This window comes from Phyllobates terribilis, unplaced genomic scaffold (assembly GCF_046119375.1).
Source record: "Phyllobates terribilis strain yellow unplaced genomic scaffold, ASM4611937v1 Scaffold_5754__1_contigs__length_49283, whole genome shotgun sequence".
Lineage (NCBI taxonomy): Eukaryota > Metazoa > Chordata > Amphibia > Anura > Dendrobatidae > Phyllobates > Phyllobates terribilis.
In genome coordinates, this window is record NW_027368499.1 from 13,258 (window position 1) to 31,325 (window position 18,068).

The 18,068-nt window shown below is 42.7% G+C and overlaps 1 pseudogene; it reads right to left on the minus strand.

Annotated features, from left to right (window-relative positions):
• Window positions 1-1,155: 1,155 nt before the first annotated feature.
• LOC141250468 (uncharacterized) lies at window positions 1,156-5,938 on the minus strand (annotated as a pseudogene).
• Window positions 5,939-18,068: the final 12,130 nt, after the last annotated feature.

Here is an 18,068-nt window from a genome sequence, read left to right on the forward strand (position 1 = left end):
TGGGAGAATGACACACAAACATTATCTCTTTTTTGATATAGTATATTACTATCCTTTCCGTCCCATTAACATCTTCCCACTTCTTACAAAAAACGGAATTTAGAGATAAAAGTAAAAGTAATAATTGTGGGGAAAAAAAATGGAGAGAAAGAAGAAAGAGAAACAAAAATTATATATTGAATGAAGATAAAGTAATATTGAGAGAAGAGAATTTGTATTGGATAGAGTGAAGCTGTGTTAGAAATTCATAAAGTGGTTGTGAATTGTTTCTAGAAATAGGAAGGGAGAAGATAATTTTAGGACGCCCAAAAATGAAAGTGGGAAGATAAAAAAGGATGGAGGGAGTATTACATATAAATAGTAGGGGTCTTCAAATGGACCGGACTAGATTAACAATTTCGGTCCGTTTTTTTTTTGGTAATGTGGAGGCCCTCTCCGAATTTATTCAAGTAAGAAAAGGCATTACAACGGAACCAAACGAGGGAGAGCCGGCCCCTCGTTGTCCTCTAACAAAATCTGAACAACATCATCCGACACAACCGGGAAAAAATGAAAACCAATAGGAAAAGAAAACGCATATTTAACTAACCCGTCAGCAAGACGACTAGCCTCCCTATATACGTGACAAATACGGAGTCCCTAGATAAAAAGTCATGGAACATGAGTAGCAGGAACGAAAGAGGATGTGAACTACTAATCGAGCTCTGTAATAACTCTACAATGCTCAACGGGTCAATCTCTAATCTGATCCGTCTGAACCCCTTCTGCCACGCAATATGTAAGCCATAATATACTTCCCACAACTCGGCACACGATGCAGAACACACACCAATCAGATGCGCAAAACCCTCTTTTCAATTCCCCTCTTCATCTTGGATCACCCCACCCGAGCTTGCCAAGCCCGGATTCCCTCTAGAACACCCATCCGTATTAAGAGTAGCCCGGATCTCTGCATCTGCCTCCCGAGCCGAAGATAGTCTCGCACCTCCACTTCTACGCCCACCATATTGTCGCCGCAAACATGATAGTCCATCCAGTAGCAATAGTGCTCAGATTGGTGATTAACCAGTCCAACAGATCCCCCATGACAAACCCTTGATAAAACGAACTCGGAACTAGCCGTCTCCACATACCCTCCATCGTCGGGCAATCCCTCTATACATGTAGAATTGTCTCTGGTTCAACATTACATAGCCCACAGATCGGACTATCCGACAAGTGTCGCCTCCATCTTTCGTTGTTCGTCATCAGCGCCTGATTAGCAATTAACCATAAAAACACACGGATCCTCTCCGGGACGAAAGTTCTCCAAATACGACCAAATAATGTGGCAGAACATTGGACATGGATAAGATCATTACTCGTACTTAGGCGATAGGCCGAACTCACCGAAACCTTGTCGTTCAAGGACCCCCTCCAAGACATACAGTCACGCACCTCTAGCAAGCCACAAAGAGCATAACTCGCAATACGTTGACAGTCGAACTCTGAAAGCCATTGAATCAACACATCAAACTTCCATCCGACACCAGGCTCCCAAAAGTCCGAAACTTTAAGGCTACGAACCTCATCAGGGATATCACAGGACGCCAAAGAAGATAATCTCTCATCCCCCACCCAAATATCATTCCAAAACTCAATAATTCTCCCATCACCCGGAATCCATCGAATTCCCTTCCACACAACCGATCTAAGCCCACAGACAATGCCTTTCCAGACCAGAGAATCACCGGGTCGGGCCACCGCTTGATCAGTCTTGTGCAGATCAATTACAGAGTACCTACATGAATCCACTCTCACCCATAAGCTCTCAGGATCACGGGTTAATTTCCAGCATAATTTACCGAGAAGCGCTTCGTTCATGTGCTTGAAATTCCGAATCCCCAAACCCCCTTTGGATTTCGGCCTATAGACCCGATTCCAACTGACCAATCTCTTCCCGTGCTTCGTAGAAGTGTCTTCCCAGACGAAAGTTCTAGCAACTCTATCAAGAGCGTTCAAAGTGTAGCTAGGTAACATCACCGAGCTCATAATGTGTAGAGGAATTGCAGAGATAACAACTTTAGTAAGCGTGATACGCCCAACGAGACTCAATAATCTACTCTTCCAGCCCGATAACTTAGACAAAACCCATTCAATTGTATCCGCATAAGTATCCTTATTAACTCTTTTTTGCAATATGGGCATAACCAAATACTTACCAAAATCCCGCGCAACATGAATACCACATTCATTACTAATGCTCTCCAGAAGCTCCCAACTAACATTATCCGAGAAGAACACCTTAGATTTAGTCAAACTGACCTTCTGTCCAGAGGTGCAACATAAACTATTCAAAACATCTCCAATGACACGAGACTAAGCAACCGAGGCCTCCGCGAACAAAATCAAGTCATCCGCAAAACATATATGATATAGAAGAGGACCCGACCTAGATAATCGAATGGGTCTCCACTCGCCCAACCCAACCGACCTCTCAATATGATGGCATAGACGCTCCAAACACATCACAAATAAATACAGAGACCAAGGATCCCCTTGACGAAGCCCTAGCTCCGGCATAAAACCTCCCACATCCTCCCCATTTCACAGAAGTCTCATCCCGGGATTGATCATGCACTTCATAATCCAATTCCTCCATTTCATTGATGAACCCGCATATTTTAATGTATCCTCAAGAAATTCCCACCGAATGCGATCATAGGCTTTCTCTAAATCTAATTTGAACAACATCCATCCTCGTCTACCCTTCTTACGACGCATAGAATGGATCGCCTCTTGAACAATCACAACGTTATCCGTAATCAACCTTCGCGGAATAAAACTTAGACTGGGCATGCCCAATGAGCTTTGCAATCACATTCTTAAGCCGATTCACCACCACCTTAGTAATGGTCTTAAACAAGACGTTACACAAACTAATTGGCCTAAACTCAGCCACTCTCTCCGGTTTATTTATCTTTGGAATGAGCACCAACAGAGCATCCTTCGTCTCCCGCGGAAGGACCCGAGAACTAAAGAAATCCATAGCAAATTTTATCATAGACGGACCCACCACATCCCAACATTCTTGGGAAAATAGGGGCTGAAATCCATCGGGTCCGGGAGCCTTATACTTACCCATACAGCAAAGCGCCCCTTCAATCTCGCTCTCTAAAATCGGATCATCAAGACACTCCAATTCCTTCGGCAAAAGAGGCGGGAAACCCCCCGCATGCAGCTTCTGAACAACACCCAGAACATCAGCCATGGAATATAAAGAACGGAAGAACTCAATCGCCATATCCTCAAGTACCTTTGGCTCCGAAATCCAAGCCCCCTTCGAATTTCTCAGCAATTCCACCCTATTCCGACGACGCCTAATAACGATGGACATATGGAAAAAAGCCATATTCTTGTCGCCTAAAGAGACCCACTTCTCACGAGACTTCTGAAATCATAACACCTCTTCTTGTTCCAGAATACTATCAAGCTCCTTCGAAAGCATAATCTCACGGTCAATCAACGAGTCAGACGGATTTCTCTCAATATCCTCCTGCACTCTCTTAATTTCCTCAAACAAATCAAACTTCTTGGTCTGAATATTACCAAAGACCTCTCGGTTCCACACCTTCAGACGACTTCGCAGAATCTTCAGGGCCTGAGCAGTGGACAACGCGGGATCCCAAGATGCCGATATAAGTATGAGAAAAGATTCATGCATCAACCAGGCCGCTTCAAACCGGAACGGTCTTCGAGCTGGGTTCCCTCGGTTACTCGGATTCAATTTCAGTAAGAGCGGGGCGTGATCCGACAATAAAAAAGGCAAGTGACTGACCGCAACATCCTGCCAACAAAACCTCGCCTGAGCACAACAAAACACCCGATCTAAGCGTTTTGCTAAATACGTAGCGGCTGATCTACCTCTTCTCCATGTGAACCTACTACCGGTAAACCCCATATCTATCGGAGAAAGGGCGTTTACCAAATTACCGAAGAACGTCGAGTCCAAAGATAGGCCTCCACTCCCCCATCCCTCTCATCCAGCCTGCGAATTGAATTGAAATCACCACCAATGAACACCGGATCGGTAAGCCCCTGAACACAAGTGCTTAATTCATCCCATATATCCCGTCTCCGAGCCGCAGTAGGGGCGGCGTACACATCAATCACATTTAACACACCCTCATTTGACACAATTCTAGCATAATTAAACTGAGTTGTGGCTTTACAGACCTCCATCTTACCAATAACCGATCTCCAAAAGGCCATATACCCCGCTCTGACCTTGTACGTCAACACGATACGATCTCTCAAAGCCCATAATTTTGCAAATGCGATCAGCATTAGAACCCGAAGCATGAGTCTCTAAGAAAGCAAGCAAATCGAAATCGAATTTCTTCATCAAATACCTCATAGATCTTCTAAAGTTGGGTTTGTTCGCCCGTCGGCAATTCTAAAACAGCACATCAATTAAAATCACCAATAAAATCAGGGGAATAGCCGGGGCGGCTCGTTATGCTGATTTAGACACCTCAACCTGGCCATTCACCATTGGCATAGGATTAGAATTCTCTAGGCGAAGCATATCATTCTTCCCGCAATCGCCCACCCCCAACTGATATGAGGCAATCGAAAAAACACCAGCCACCCGACCAATATTTTCTGGCTCTACCCGCATCCGTTTCCCAGATATCCCCATAGATGGTCCAAAGACAAAGCCCTGTAGGGACGGTTTTGTTTCTTTACTTTTGAATTCAGTCTGTTTCTTTGAACCGGGTTCACCTTGGGCTTTAAAAACATGGTTCTTCACATAAGGCTTAGCAGAATGGGACCCTCCTTTAAAAACCTCACTTTCCTTAACAGAATTAACAACTCCCGTTGAGGATCCTGCCTTACCCAAATCTTCAACAAACACGATCTTCGGACTTGCCAAACTAATTTTCCTATACTCAGGCCCAAGATTCTCGAACCGGTTCGACACCGCCACCACACCTGAGTTCGCCGACGGTGAAGCAAATTTCGAAGCCACGCCTTCCTTCACCACCCCATTCGAAGGTGACAGGGCCGCCTTACCATTTCTCCCCACCAAGGTGAATCCATCCCCTTTTGGACCACTCGTAGACACTTCCTCTGTAATCACCATAGCCTCCGACATGTTCTCTGTCTCACCCATTGGCCTCGCTGGCTTCTTCTTGCTACAATTCGCAACAAGGTGACCGTAAATCCCACACCCACTACATATAGTAGCAAGACCTTCATACTCCACAAAGTATCTATTCTCGTTCACCATTACAGACCCCTTCAGAGGTTTTTTCAGATTTACTTCAACACAAACCCTAGCAAACCGAGCCCGCTCAAATTTCAGCGTTGTGGCATCGACCTTGATCGGATGTCCCAATCCTTCCGCAATCCCCAGAATTATCTGTATGTGGTAGAAGTTGACTAGAAGACCCGACAAACAAACCCAAACTGGAGTTGTCGCGATATCGTCACCCAAAGGATCGAACTCCGGTGACCAAGCTTGAAGGAGTAAATAGCTGCCAAACACCTTTCATGGCCCTCCCGTCAAAGCTTTCATATAGTCAATTTCCTGCCCGAACCTGATTATGAAGAAACTCCTCGGGAGATCCATCACAAACATCCCTCTACAAGGCTTCTAAAGATCTCTTAACCTCTTATCCAAACCCGAGATAGTCACTTTCCGACCCGAAACCTTCACGATAATGCACCTCTCCCACAGCCCATTCATTGCATCCAACACCTCCTTCCCAATCGTGATGACTGGCTCCCTATCTACTCCATCGGGATTGTCAATCTTCATCCCGGATTCCACAAATTCGTCCGCCAAAACCATCTCCACAGCCGGCATGCCACAGAGACCTCCACCCACCGCTTTCTCTGCCCATGACCTAATAGTGTCCGGAGGCATTCCAGGCGGCCGCCCCACATCAGCCATGCTAGCATCCCCTCCTGAATCTACATTTTCTTGAGAGTGTTCCATTATTTTTATCTTATGTAATTAAGAAGACGTAATGTTATCATGTGATACAACTGTCCGGTGTTGTTTTTGAACAATAGAGGACTGGTAATTAATATTTTTTATTCTGAAATTTTAAAATGAATTATTTTTTACTCTGAGTATATTTTATCAACATTATAACTTATGTTTTATTAATTTTTTCTGTTATTGTTGAAAAGTGATTATTCATAAGATTATGAATATAATTATAATATACTTAAATAAAAGAACCCAATTTTTAAGGAGATGTAATTAAAATAACTACACCTTTTAATAGTAAATAAAATAACCCCTGTTCTAGGATAGTGTTAAAAAACCCAATGATTTCCTAATATTTTCTTGAAATTTGTTAATTGGTTAAATCACAATATTCAGTATTATGCTTTCAATTTCTCAGATAAAATGGACAAATAAACAACATTTATACACTATGAACTGGTAATAAACGTAATAATCGAATAGACAAGCAAAACGGAAATAAGAACAATCAAAGCAGACCCTCTTTAGGAAAAAAATCACGGACACAAGCACTAGCTTAAATCCACTAAATGAAAAGATGAAGTGTTTACAGGATGGAAGATTAAATAATCTCAAGAACACAAAACCACAGATCGTGCCAAAATGCAACCCAACAACAAACTTCAGGTAAGGAGTATATATAGTAGGACTATCAACAACACATGAGACTTAATGTTCCATAAGCTCAAAGTTCAACCTAATAGAATTCAGAACATTGAAAATAACACTCTATCTTGAGACGAATTCCCTCTTAACACCAACATTGAATTCAACAGTAAACATTTTCATCAAAACAACACTGATTTGTACCATATATTCATAAAATACTATATCTAAATACCAACTAAGCATGAACAAAGTTCAAAATTAGTAATCAGAACAGGGTTTGTCATCATATCAGCAGGATTTTCATGAGTGTTAATCTTGCATAACTTAATTCGCCTCTTTCTATGAAATCTCTAATGCAATGATATGTCACGTCAGTGTGCTTTGTTCTTTCATAAAACATTTGGTCTTTGGCAAGACAAATTGCACTCTGACTGTCACAGAATTAAGGAATACATGATGTACCACCACAAAGCTCAAGATACAAGCTCCTTAGCCAAGTAGCTTACTTACAAGCTTCAGAATGAGCCATGAATTCTGATTCAATTGTAGATAGAGTTATTTTTTCCTGTAAACAAGCTTTCCAACTCACAGCAGAATCACCAATGGTGAAACCATAACATGTTAGTATTCTCCTCTTACCCAAATCAACTGCATAATCAAAGTCAACATAGCCAACAAGCTCATCCCTAAACATCCCAAACTGTAACCAAGCGTGATAAGTACCATGAAGATATATGAACATCCGGTAATCTGCCTTCCAGTATTCTATACCTGGATTAACAAGAAATCTTCTTACATCACTGAAAGCATGTGATAGATCATGGTGTGAACAAACCATAGCATGCATGAGTGAAGCGACTACACTAGAGAAATGAACTCTAGACATGTAATCAATGTCTTCATCAGACTGAGCACACTGAGCCGAAGACAATATGAAATGTGCAGCTATTGGAATACTTACCGGTTCTACATCATTCATATTAAACTTACGAAGTACCTTATTAATGTATCCACTCAAACTCCGGTATGACTTCCCACAAACCATGTCTCTAGAAATTCCCACACCAAGAATTTTCTTTGCTACACCCAAGTATTTCGTGTCAAATTCACTGCTCAATTGTTTCTTTAGAGTTTCAATCTCCACCTTATCTTTTGCAGCTATCAACATATCATCAACATAGAGTAGCAGATAAACCATTAGCAATTTTCAAATAAATACAGCTATCATATCACATCTTTTAAAACCTTGAGAAAGCATAAAAGTGTCAAATCTCTTATACCATTGTCTCTGTAATAACCCTCTATTTCCGAAGGTTATTTTGGTACTTTGATATTCATTTGATTTTATGAATGTTATCTTTTGAATAACTAAGCGGATTATTGCGTTGTCGAATAAATTATTATTAAATTTGTCATACTCTAGTCACTAATACGACTGCATAAGAGCTCTTTATTTAAAAATAAATACGCTTTGGTGTATTTACTATACTTTCCGGGGAATTAAATTTTTCCTTTTGTATTTCAAAAAATTATGGATGAGATTGATAATTTTCGAAAATTAGTTAAACAATTATGAAGAAGCCAATGTAAATAATTTATTATTTATATTATTCCTTATATGGTTTCCATAAATTTAGTTAGGGTAGATCTTCCTATATTAATTGGTTTCCATAATTAAAAATTAGGGTTTAGATGTGTATATCCTACCATTATATAAACCCACATCCGTTCCAAAATTTTCTTATTTCTTTTCTTCTCGTCTGCCGCACACCACCGTCAACCTATCTCCGTCCGCCTACCGTCTTCCTCTCCATCGCTTTTGGTAAAGCCCTCTTTCGATCCCGTTTTTTTTGTCCGTATATATACTTCCGGTTGTGCTAAACTCTCGGATGTCCGCCGCTTTCGCATATAGCCACCGCCGGAGTTGCCATCGTTGTCGTCGTTGTGGTTGAGTCTCCTCCATGCCGCTGTTGTCCCCCCCGCAAGACCGCCGCCATCCCCTCTGGTGAGTTGCCCTGTTTCGTTGCTGTGCCTATTTCATCACTTTTTCTATAAGGAGAACGAAGTAAGGAAGTTAGTATAATTTGAATCTTCTAAGTGATATCTAATGATATGTTTAATCATATCATACATTTATAAACGAAGAAGAAGACCAATTTCTACATATTAGATTCTTTTAATTGACAACTAATAATATGACTAATTATATATATTATATATAAATATTGAGTATAGTAATAATATTCAATAAGATTAGTTTATTTCATTATTTGTAATTGACTTATAATTAGATGAATATAATTTAGTTAGATAATTACATCAAGAATAGCCTAGTTATAATCTTATTTGCCTGTCTGGGTACCGTTTTGGATCGGAATTCTTAAAGATCGAGTTGTAGAAAAGGTTCCAAAATCCATCTTAGACCCGATCAATTACAGTAACTAAGGCAAGTGGCGGTTTGCTCTTGCTTATCTATATTTTTTATTCCATATTTGTCTTAATTAACAATGAATCGGTTGTTATGTTAAGTTGGGATAAAATATCATTCTCTTCCATGTTGGGAACTTTAATAACCTAAATAAATATTATTTAGGTTGTATGCATATAGTAGATATACTATATATGTGAATATATTATTACTTTAGGGTGATAGATGGGACTTGTTTTGATTGTTGTGGATATATATTATATAGTTAAAACGAGTATTTGTAGGAACACTATGTACCTCGCGAGGTGTAGTGGTTTCTTTATAATAGGTATTAGGAGGATTTTACCCTAATATCCTTTGTTAGTTGTATGAACTAGCCCCTTAGTTCGTATAACTGATAATGCCTTAGTTTTAATGATAACAAACTACCTTATGAACTAATATGTGTATTGAGTGAGATATCGCAGGAAGTCGATAGGCTTTTGAGTTACTTAGGAAGCTAAAGCCTGGAAAACAACGAGCTTAAGAGAAGAGAAAAGAGCGAGTTCAGCGAGAAGACTAGCGCTCAAGGCGCTTAACTAGGAGCAAGGAAACCGAAGGAAACTGAAGGGGACTGAACAATGAGAGTAAAGGATCGAGCTTCACAAAGTAACACGCTACACAAGGAGGACGCGCTCAAGGGGACCGACGACGCTCAAGGGGACCGAGCGCATATTTATGGAAAGAAATCTTCCTTGAAGCTAAAGCAAGAAAGAGAGATAAAGAAGGAAAGAGTTGATTCGCCAAGAGATTTAGCAGATTCGAGATCTTAACAGTTGAAGCTAGTTTGTCATTATATTTGGCTAGTTTAGATTTAATACTTTATTTATTATTATGCACTTGCTTTTAGGTAATTAGTTCCCGGTGATTATGTCATAGTATAAGTAGTTTAGTTTATTATCCTTATACTGTGGTTGTCGAACTAGAGAGAAAGAGTTCATCTTGATTTAGAGCTTAGGAAATAGCTAGGAGAGTTAAGAGAAACTAAGAACTGTGTGTTCGCCTAGTAGTTGTAAGTCTCAAAGGAAATGAAATCAACCAACGTTTTGAAATTGAAGTGTTTATTTGTTCTTAGTCTTATATTCCGCACAAAACATTATATCTTTAGTTAGAGTAAGTTCTTCACAATCCACAATTGGTATCAGAGCAGGATCCAATTCCACTACGGCAATGAAGAACTCAGAGTTCAACCTCGGCATGTCCCTCAACAAACCTCACCAGCTTCGAGAAGGAGAACTTGATTGGTGGATGGGAGTTCACACGACTTTCATTCAAACCCAGGACTACCAATGCTTGAAAATTATAGAACTTGGTGACGAAGTGCTTCCGGAACTGAAGGATAGAAAGGATTAGCAACCAGAGCACTATGCCAAGATGGAGAAGAATTCAAAAGCTCGACAACTGATTCTGTGTGGACTCTCTCGCACGGACATCGACAAGGTCATTGCATTCCAACTGCCAAAGACATGTGGGAAGCTATCATCTCAATACACAAAGGAAGCAAAGATCATAAGGACACCAGAAAGTTCACGCTTTAAAGGGAGTTTCAATCCTTCAAACAAATCCCTGGGGAAAGCGTGTCAGCCTGCCAATCGCGCTTCACCATTCTCGTCAATAAGCTAACGGCCTCTAGTGTAACCATTCCAGCCTCTGAGTAGAAACTGGTTGTCATCTACGCTATGAGCGATAATTTCGAGCTCACTTGAAGAATTGCACTCATGTTGCTAGATTGCAAGAAGCTTTTAGACGTAGACATATTTGGCAAGTTCTTTGACCAAGAAAACGCTGATTCGCTAAAGGGACTCAAGATAAAAGAAGCCACTAGAACAACGTTGAAGCTTACAAAGGTGCTTAAGAAGATGGACATCAATGACGGTGAAGAATCCGAGGACAATTATACAGAAGTCGCTCTTATGACTAAGATGGTTAAAAAATGGTTCAAGGAGAGAGCTGGACCAGGCGAAGCATCATCATCAGCTAAGCGCAATCTCAAGGAGTATACATGCTATAACTGCCAAGAGAAGGGCCATCTCGCCAAGACATGCACTACCCCAAAGGTAGAGGCCACTGAGAAGAAGGAGCTTTTCTCAGCTTGGGGAGAAGAAGATGATGAAGCTGATCTTCACGAAGGATTCCAAGGCAAATGTCTCATGGCTAATGCAGAGGCACTCACCTCTAAGGTAAAAACTCCTGATTCTTTTCCTAATCGCTTGAATATGCTTGAAAAGAAAGACCTTATCAATATGATTAAGGGGATACTAGAGGACACTGAAGCCTTAGAATCTCAAGTCACTGAATATGAAGAGGAAGTTGTTGAACTACGTAGTGAATGTCTTGACCTATCCACTAGGTTAGCTAAGAAAGAGAAGGCCTTAGTAAAATCTAGGGAACTGAGTCTGATGAAGAAATCCTGTGAGGGCTGCAAGGGTAAGCAACCTTAAGGGGAACGTCAAAGGACCTAGAACTCAAGGTAGAAAGCGACTTAGGGCTAATTCTTACTAAGATCACCGAATTAACTGAATCTGTCAATGAGAAAACCGTAAATCAAATTATCTTTGTAAAAGCTAGATCTGGATTAGGATATGACGTAGACTCCTCCAAGTGCTCGAGTGCTAGTGAAAAGCTCACCAGAGAATTAAGTGAAAAGGCTGAAACCTTAGACAAGGCTCTTCAAATATGTAGAAGCAAGAATGAATTCTTAGATAAAAAGGTTAAGGCACTTGAACAACCAGTAGGGGATGACAATCACTGGTTTCATGGGAAAAAGGCTCATAAGATGTATGTCAGCCAAGCCCAAGGGAATGCCACAAACATTATAGATCCTAAGATTAAGCATAGGAAGCACTTTACACATGGAAAGGGAAAATATGGTTATGTGAAGTACAACGAATGGTGCAGGTTCTGTGGTAACAATGATCACACTATACACTCTTGCAAGAAGAAGCAAGCGATAAGTAAAAAGGCATACAAGTCACCCACTCGCGCTACATGCGAAGTGAGTAGCTTGAATGAAGCTTCTTACCTAGTGATTGCCTCCTCATCTAAAGGCTAAAGGCTCGATCGTAGTACTTCTCCTTATACTAACCAGAAAACTAATCCATCCAGAAAAGCTTAGCTTTAATGGGTTCCAAAAGTTTGATTGCTTATTTACAGGAAAACTTGAGCAGCGAGAGCAAATGGTACATAGACAGTGGCTGCTCATGTCACATGACTGGAGACAAGGAGAGATTAAGAATTTTCAAGAATATGATGGTGGAAGCGTATCATTTGGTGACAAGAGAGCTAGAGAAATAACTGAACACGAAAAGGTACATCTAAATGACAAGATAGAGATCCAGATGGTGAATTTTGTGGAGAGCCTTCGTTACAACCTCTTAAGCGTAGCTCAACTCTGTGATGAGGGACCAAACGAAGTGACCTTCACTACCTCGAAGTGCCTTGTGAGAAATGTTGTTGGGGAGAACATCCTATGGGGGAAGCGAGTCAACATCACTTATATCTTTGACTCCAGCTTCATCCCAAAATTTCACATTTGTCTTGCTACTATTGGAGATTAAACAGAATCATGGCATCAACGACTAGGGCATGTAAATCTTCATCTTCTACATAAGCTGCGTGCAAAGGATCTAGTTCGTGGTCTACCTCTCATCAAGATAGACAACTTGACACACTGTGCTAATTTTGTTAAGGGCAAACAAGTCCGAACCTCATTCCAAGCCAAGCAGAACGTCACAACAAAGAAGCCTCTTGAGCTTCTTCACATGGACCTCTGTGGCCCAATGCGCGTTCAATGTCCTAGTGGAGCACGCTATGCATTTGTGATCGTTGATGACTACTCTAGGTTCACGTGGACCTTATTCCTGCGCTTCAAGGATCAAGCCTCCTTGTGCTTCATAGAGCTAGTCGCCCCACTTGAGAATTCTCTATCTCTGAAGGTGCGCTCTATAAGATCTGATCATGGAACTGAATTTGAGAATGTTGAGATGCTGAGCTACTGCGTTGAAAGAGGAATTGCTCACAACTTCTCAGCTCCTAGGATACCACAACAGAACGGAGTGGTTAAAAGAAAGAATCGAACGCTAGTAGAGATGGCACGCACCATTCTACTTCAAAGCGGTGTCACTCCCTCTCTATGGGCTGAAGCGGTGAACACTGCATGCTACATCACCAACAAAGCTCTTCTGCGCCCTTCTCTAGGAAAGACTCCCTACGAGCTGATCAAGGGATATCCTCCAAGCATATCTCATTTTAGGGTTTTTGGATGCAAGTGCTACGTGCTGATTAACGGGAAAGATAATTTAGGGAAGTTTGATGCACGAAGTGATGAATCCATCTTTCTTGGCTATGTCCCAGCAAGCAAAGCGTACAAGGTCTTCAACCAAAGAACAAGAACCTTCGAGGAAAGCATACACATCGTGTTTCATGAAAGCGCCTTCCTCACTTCCTCGACAAATACTTCCGATCCACTCCCAGAGGTCACACCATTTGAAGCCCCTTCAGATATCGATCAAGCACCTCCTCATAAAGCCTTAAACCCACTCACTTCTCCTTATATAGCCTCAGTTCCCTTAGGCCCTGACTCGGACAGCGATAACAAAGAGCCTTCTACCTCAAACATTAATCAGAACACAGAGCCTCCCTCTAGAGCTTTTCAACAACAAGGTGCTCATCCTCCAACGAACATGCTCACCCTAGTCCATTCTGGGCACTTGCTCTCGTGTAGCTCGACTAGCTCCCCCAGAGACAATCCTTGAAGCATTTAATGAAACAACTGAGGAAACCAACATTTTTGCCTTCAACGCCTTCATCTCTCTCGCTGAGCCTAAGAATATCAAAGATGCCATCCTCGATCCAGATTGGGTGGCTGCCATGCAAGAAGAGCTTCATGAGTTCGAGCGAAAAAAGTCTGGCGCCTTGTTCCTAAGTTCTCCAATCGCACCATCATAGGCACTCGTTGGGTCTTTCGCAACGAGCTCGATGATTCAGGAGCTGTGGTCAGAAACAAAGCACGTTTAGTAGCAAAAGGGTACAATCAACAAGAAGGGATTGATTATGACGAGACCTATGCCCCAGTTGCCAGATTAGAGGCCATTCGACTTCTTATTGCCTTCGCTTCGCACAAGGGCTTCAAGCTCTTTCAAATGGATGTGAATATGGCTTTTCTCAATGGTGTGCTCAATGAAGAAGTGTACATGAAGCAGCCCCCAGGCTTTGAAGACTCGAATCACCCAGAGCACGTTTATTTCCCGGACAAGGACCTCTATGGGTTAAAGCAAGAACCAAGGGAATGGTATGAGTGCCTCTCTGAGTACCTCCTCGCCAACAACTACAAGAGGGGAACAATCGAAAAGATTCTCTTCATCCAGGAACATAAAGGCGACATCCTAGTGGTTCAGGTATACGTTGATGATATTATTTTTGGTTCAACTAACATGTCGCTTGAAGAGCAATTCAAAGACATGATGGGTAGCAAGTTCAACATGAGCATGATAGGGGAACTCAACTTCTTCCTTGGACTGCAAGTGGTGCAAAAGGCTCAAGGCATTCAAATTCATCAACAAATGTATCTAAGGGAGATCATAAAGAAGTTTGGAATGGACAATAGCCCCTTCACACTCAGGTGTCCACATGCACTAAGTTAGACGCAGACCTTAATGGCCCCAAGGCGAATGAAACACTCTATAGAGGTATGGTAGGATCTTTAATGTATCTAACTGCCTCTAGGCCTGATATTGTTTTTGCAGTGAGCTTGTGTGCACGTTTACAATCTAATCCAAGGGAGTCTCATGTCGCCATCATCAAGTGTATCCTTCATTACCTAAAAGGGACTGATAATCTTTGTTTTTGGTACCCTAAGAACTTCGATTTTACCCTTGTTGGATACACAGATGCTGACTATGCAGGATATCTAGTTGATCGAAAGAGCACCTAAGGTATGGAACAATTTCTAGGCCCTTGTCTCGTTTCATGGGGCTCTCGCAAACAGAACTCAGTAGTTGTGTCCACCACCAAGGATGAATACATAGCAGCCGCTTCTTGTTTTTCTCAACTCCTATGGCTCAAGCAACTACTCCCTGACTTCGGAATCTCGATGGGCTCGATTGAAATAAGGTGTGACAACACAAGAGCGATCAAAATCTCAAAGAATCCTGTGCACCACTCTCGAACCAAGCACATTGACGTGCGTCTTCCTTTGAGATAATATGGAGAAGAAGCACATCGAGCTCACCTATTGTAGAATTTAGGATCAAATAGCAGAAATTTTCACTAAGGCCTTGAACAAGGAACCGTTCATCAAACTAAGACTTCACTTGGGCTTGATCCCCTTTCATTAAGAATCTCCTTGCACGTAAGTCTTCTCCCTTGATCTTGTGTAAATTCAGTGCTCCTTTTAATCTTGGGAACTTAGGACTAATACGTGCACGAACCTAGCCTATACTCTTAGGGGTATTCGTCCTTCGCATGCTCTGTGTGATGCTAAATGATAAATGCTTAGTTAGGCCCTCTCTAGGATTGCACTATTGCTTGCTAAAACTTGATCCATTTGCATGCTATTCATTTCAAACTCTTATATATATGCACGATGATTGCGTCTTAACCCCATAATCAAGCCCCCCCCAGATATGATTTGTGCTTATCGGCCAGTCCCTTAGCCCTAATCTTAATGTTACGTTCCCTATGACCATATAAGCCACAATTGGGAATATTCATTAAGATGACAAAAATCCTACCCATATATGCTTAGCACTTCTTATTTTTAAAAGAGCTTTTTTGTCCCTTTGTGTGTGTGAGATTATTATGTGCTTAAGCGAGTAGAATTATCTGACTGAGAATGGGAACTGAGACATAACACGTCCTAGTATGAGGACCGAGTAAGTAGAAGAGATCACAAGCGCAGTTTTTGAACTACATGTCCTTGGGGACCGAGTAACACAAATTAGAGTGAAGAGCAGATATCTTCAGGAGCTGAGTATAGAGACCGATAGAATCTTAGGGACCGAGCGTCTCAACGGTCGACTATCTTCTAGGCACTCATTACTCGCTAGCCTACCAACGGTCACTTGCATCTGCGATAAACGAGGCGCCGTTCCAAATCTGATTTAAGGCCGTTGTGATTCGACCGTTCGACCCTCTCCAGAAATAGCCCCTTCGACCAGATTCAACCCCCATCACCACCTTTGCAACTATTCACTCTTCTTAAACTCTCTCTTTCCCAAGCACTCAAAGCTCAAACCCTGCAACTCTTCACCACTCTCCCTTTTCTCTACTTCCCAACTTCCACTCTCACAAACACAAAAAATAGCCAGCCCAATGAACATTGACGCCATGAAATGGGTTGCGTTCCTCAAATTCCAAGAGTTCATGGAGAGCTCCAAAGCAGCCGCCCCTGTTGCTCCCTCCTCCTCCATAACACCAGCTCTCCCTGACTCAGCACCACCAATGCCTCTCTCTCCCATTCCAGAGAAAGTGCCTAGTCCTCATCCCTCACCTACCGCTCACTCCACCTCTACAACACCCATGGAGGAAGATCAACCGACCCCCGTCATTCACCCTGTCTCCTCCGCTGATGTCAAAGCGTCATCCTCTGACTCCACTGAGCACAGTCCCTCCGCCTCCAGACATGATGAATCCACCCATCACCAGCCTGCCATCACATCCACTTCCCTCGCTCTCACTACTCCTCCATCTCCTCCAAACGAGCCTTAGCCATCACGCCCTCCTCCACCACACAGAAACGAAAAAAGACGATCGCCCTCCCTGAAAGCGACGAGTCCTTCAGTCTCCCACCTACTCACGGCAATTTCTCGACTCGAGTCGTCATCGAGCCTCTAATAATAGGCCAAGGCTTCTGGTCCAGCCTCAACCCTGCAGAATTCGATGTCGCTGCCACCGTCACCTCCCTCGAGCGCACTCGTTGGTCACAGCTCGAGGTGGAGCCATTCACCATTGACTATGATTAGGTGAGAAAGTTCTACAACTCTCTTGCCGTCATGACCCCTAGCCCAGGCGAACTCTACTCTGTGGCCCACATTCCTTGGGGAGACGAGCCCAAGACGCTGAACGTCAAGCTTATGGCGAAGGTTCTCGATCTTCCAACAGGCGAAGGGTACGCGTCTCTTCCAAAGAAGAACTGGCCCTCTGGAAAGGGCGAGGCGCTGGAACTGCTGGTGGGGAAGCTGTGTCCTAAGGAGATCAAGACGCACATTCTGAGTTTCGACACAAAGCTCATCCATGATGTCATGCTACGCAATATCACCCCTCACCAAGAAAAGCGCGATATCGTCACCATCACTGACGCGTGTCTCCTGTGTGAAGTCATCAAAGGGAGTCTTATAGACACGTCGCGACTCATCCTCTCCCACATGTTGACGGTGAAGATGCATAAGAACCACGTGCTTCCTTACCCCCATATCGTCAAGAAGCTCATGCTCGAGCTGGGGATTTACAGGACGACCAAGGAGATGCCCTGTGAGAGTATAATCACTGAGACTGGGCTGCGCCGGCTACTCAAGCACGCTAGTATGGATGCGCCGGTTGCGAAGCTCCTCCTTGGCTCCCCTCCCAGATCTGAGCCTAAGCCCGAGCCCAAATAAAAACCCAAACCTCAGCCCCTCCCAAATCTGAACCCAGACCTCGCCGCATGAAGAACCCCTTGAAGGAGTCCAAGCCACTACTGCGGCCAAATATGAGCTCAGAGGAAATTCAGTGTCGCACCTTGGAAGCTGTACTTCAGACGAATCGACATCTATCAAGGCTTAAGCAGTTGCTTGACTGGCATCTTCATCACGTCAAGGCACTCATGATCGGCCCCGTACAAGAGACTTGCAAGGACGACTACCAGGATGATTATCAGTGGGAATAGCTGTGGTCTCAGCTCCCTTAGGGCCTCTTAGAAATCCCAAGCTCCTCTAAAATTCTTGTCATTTTTTGCTCTTTTTGGCTGCTTTTTTGTGTGCTCTTAAATTTTATCAA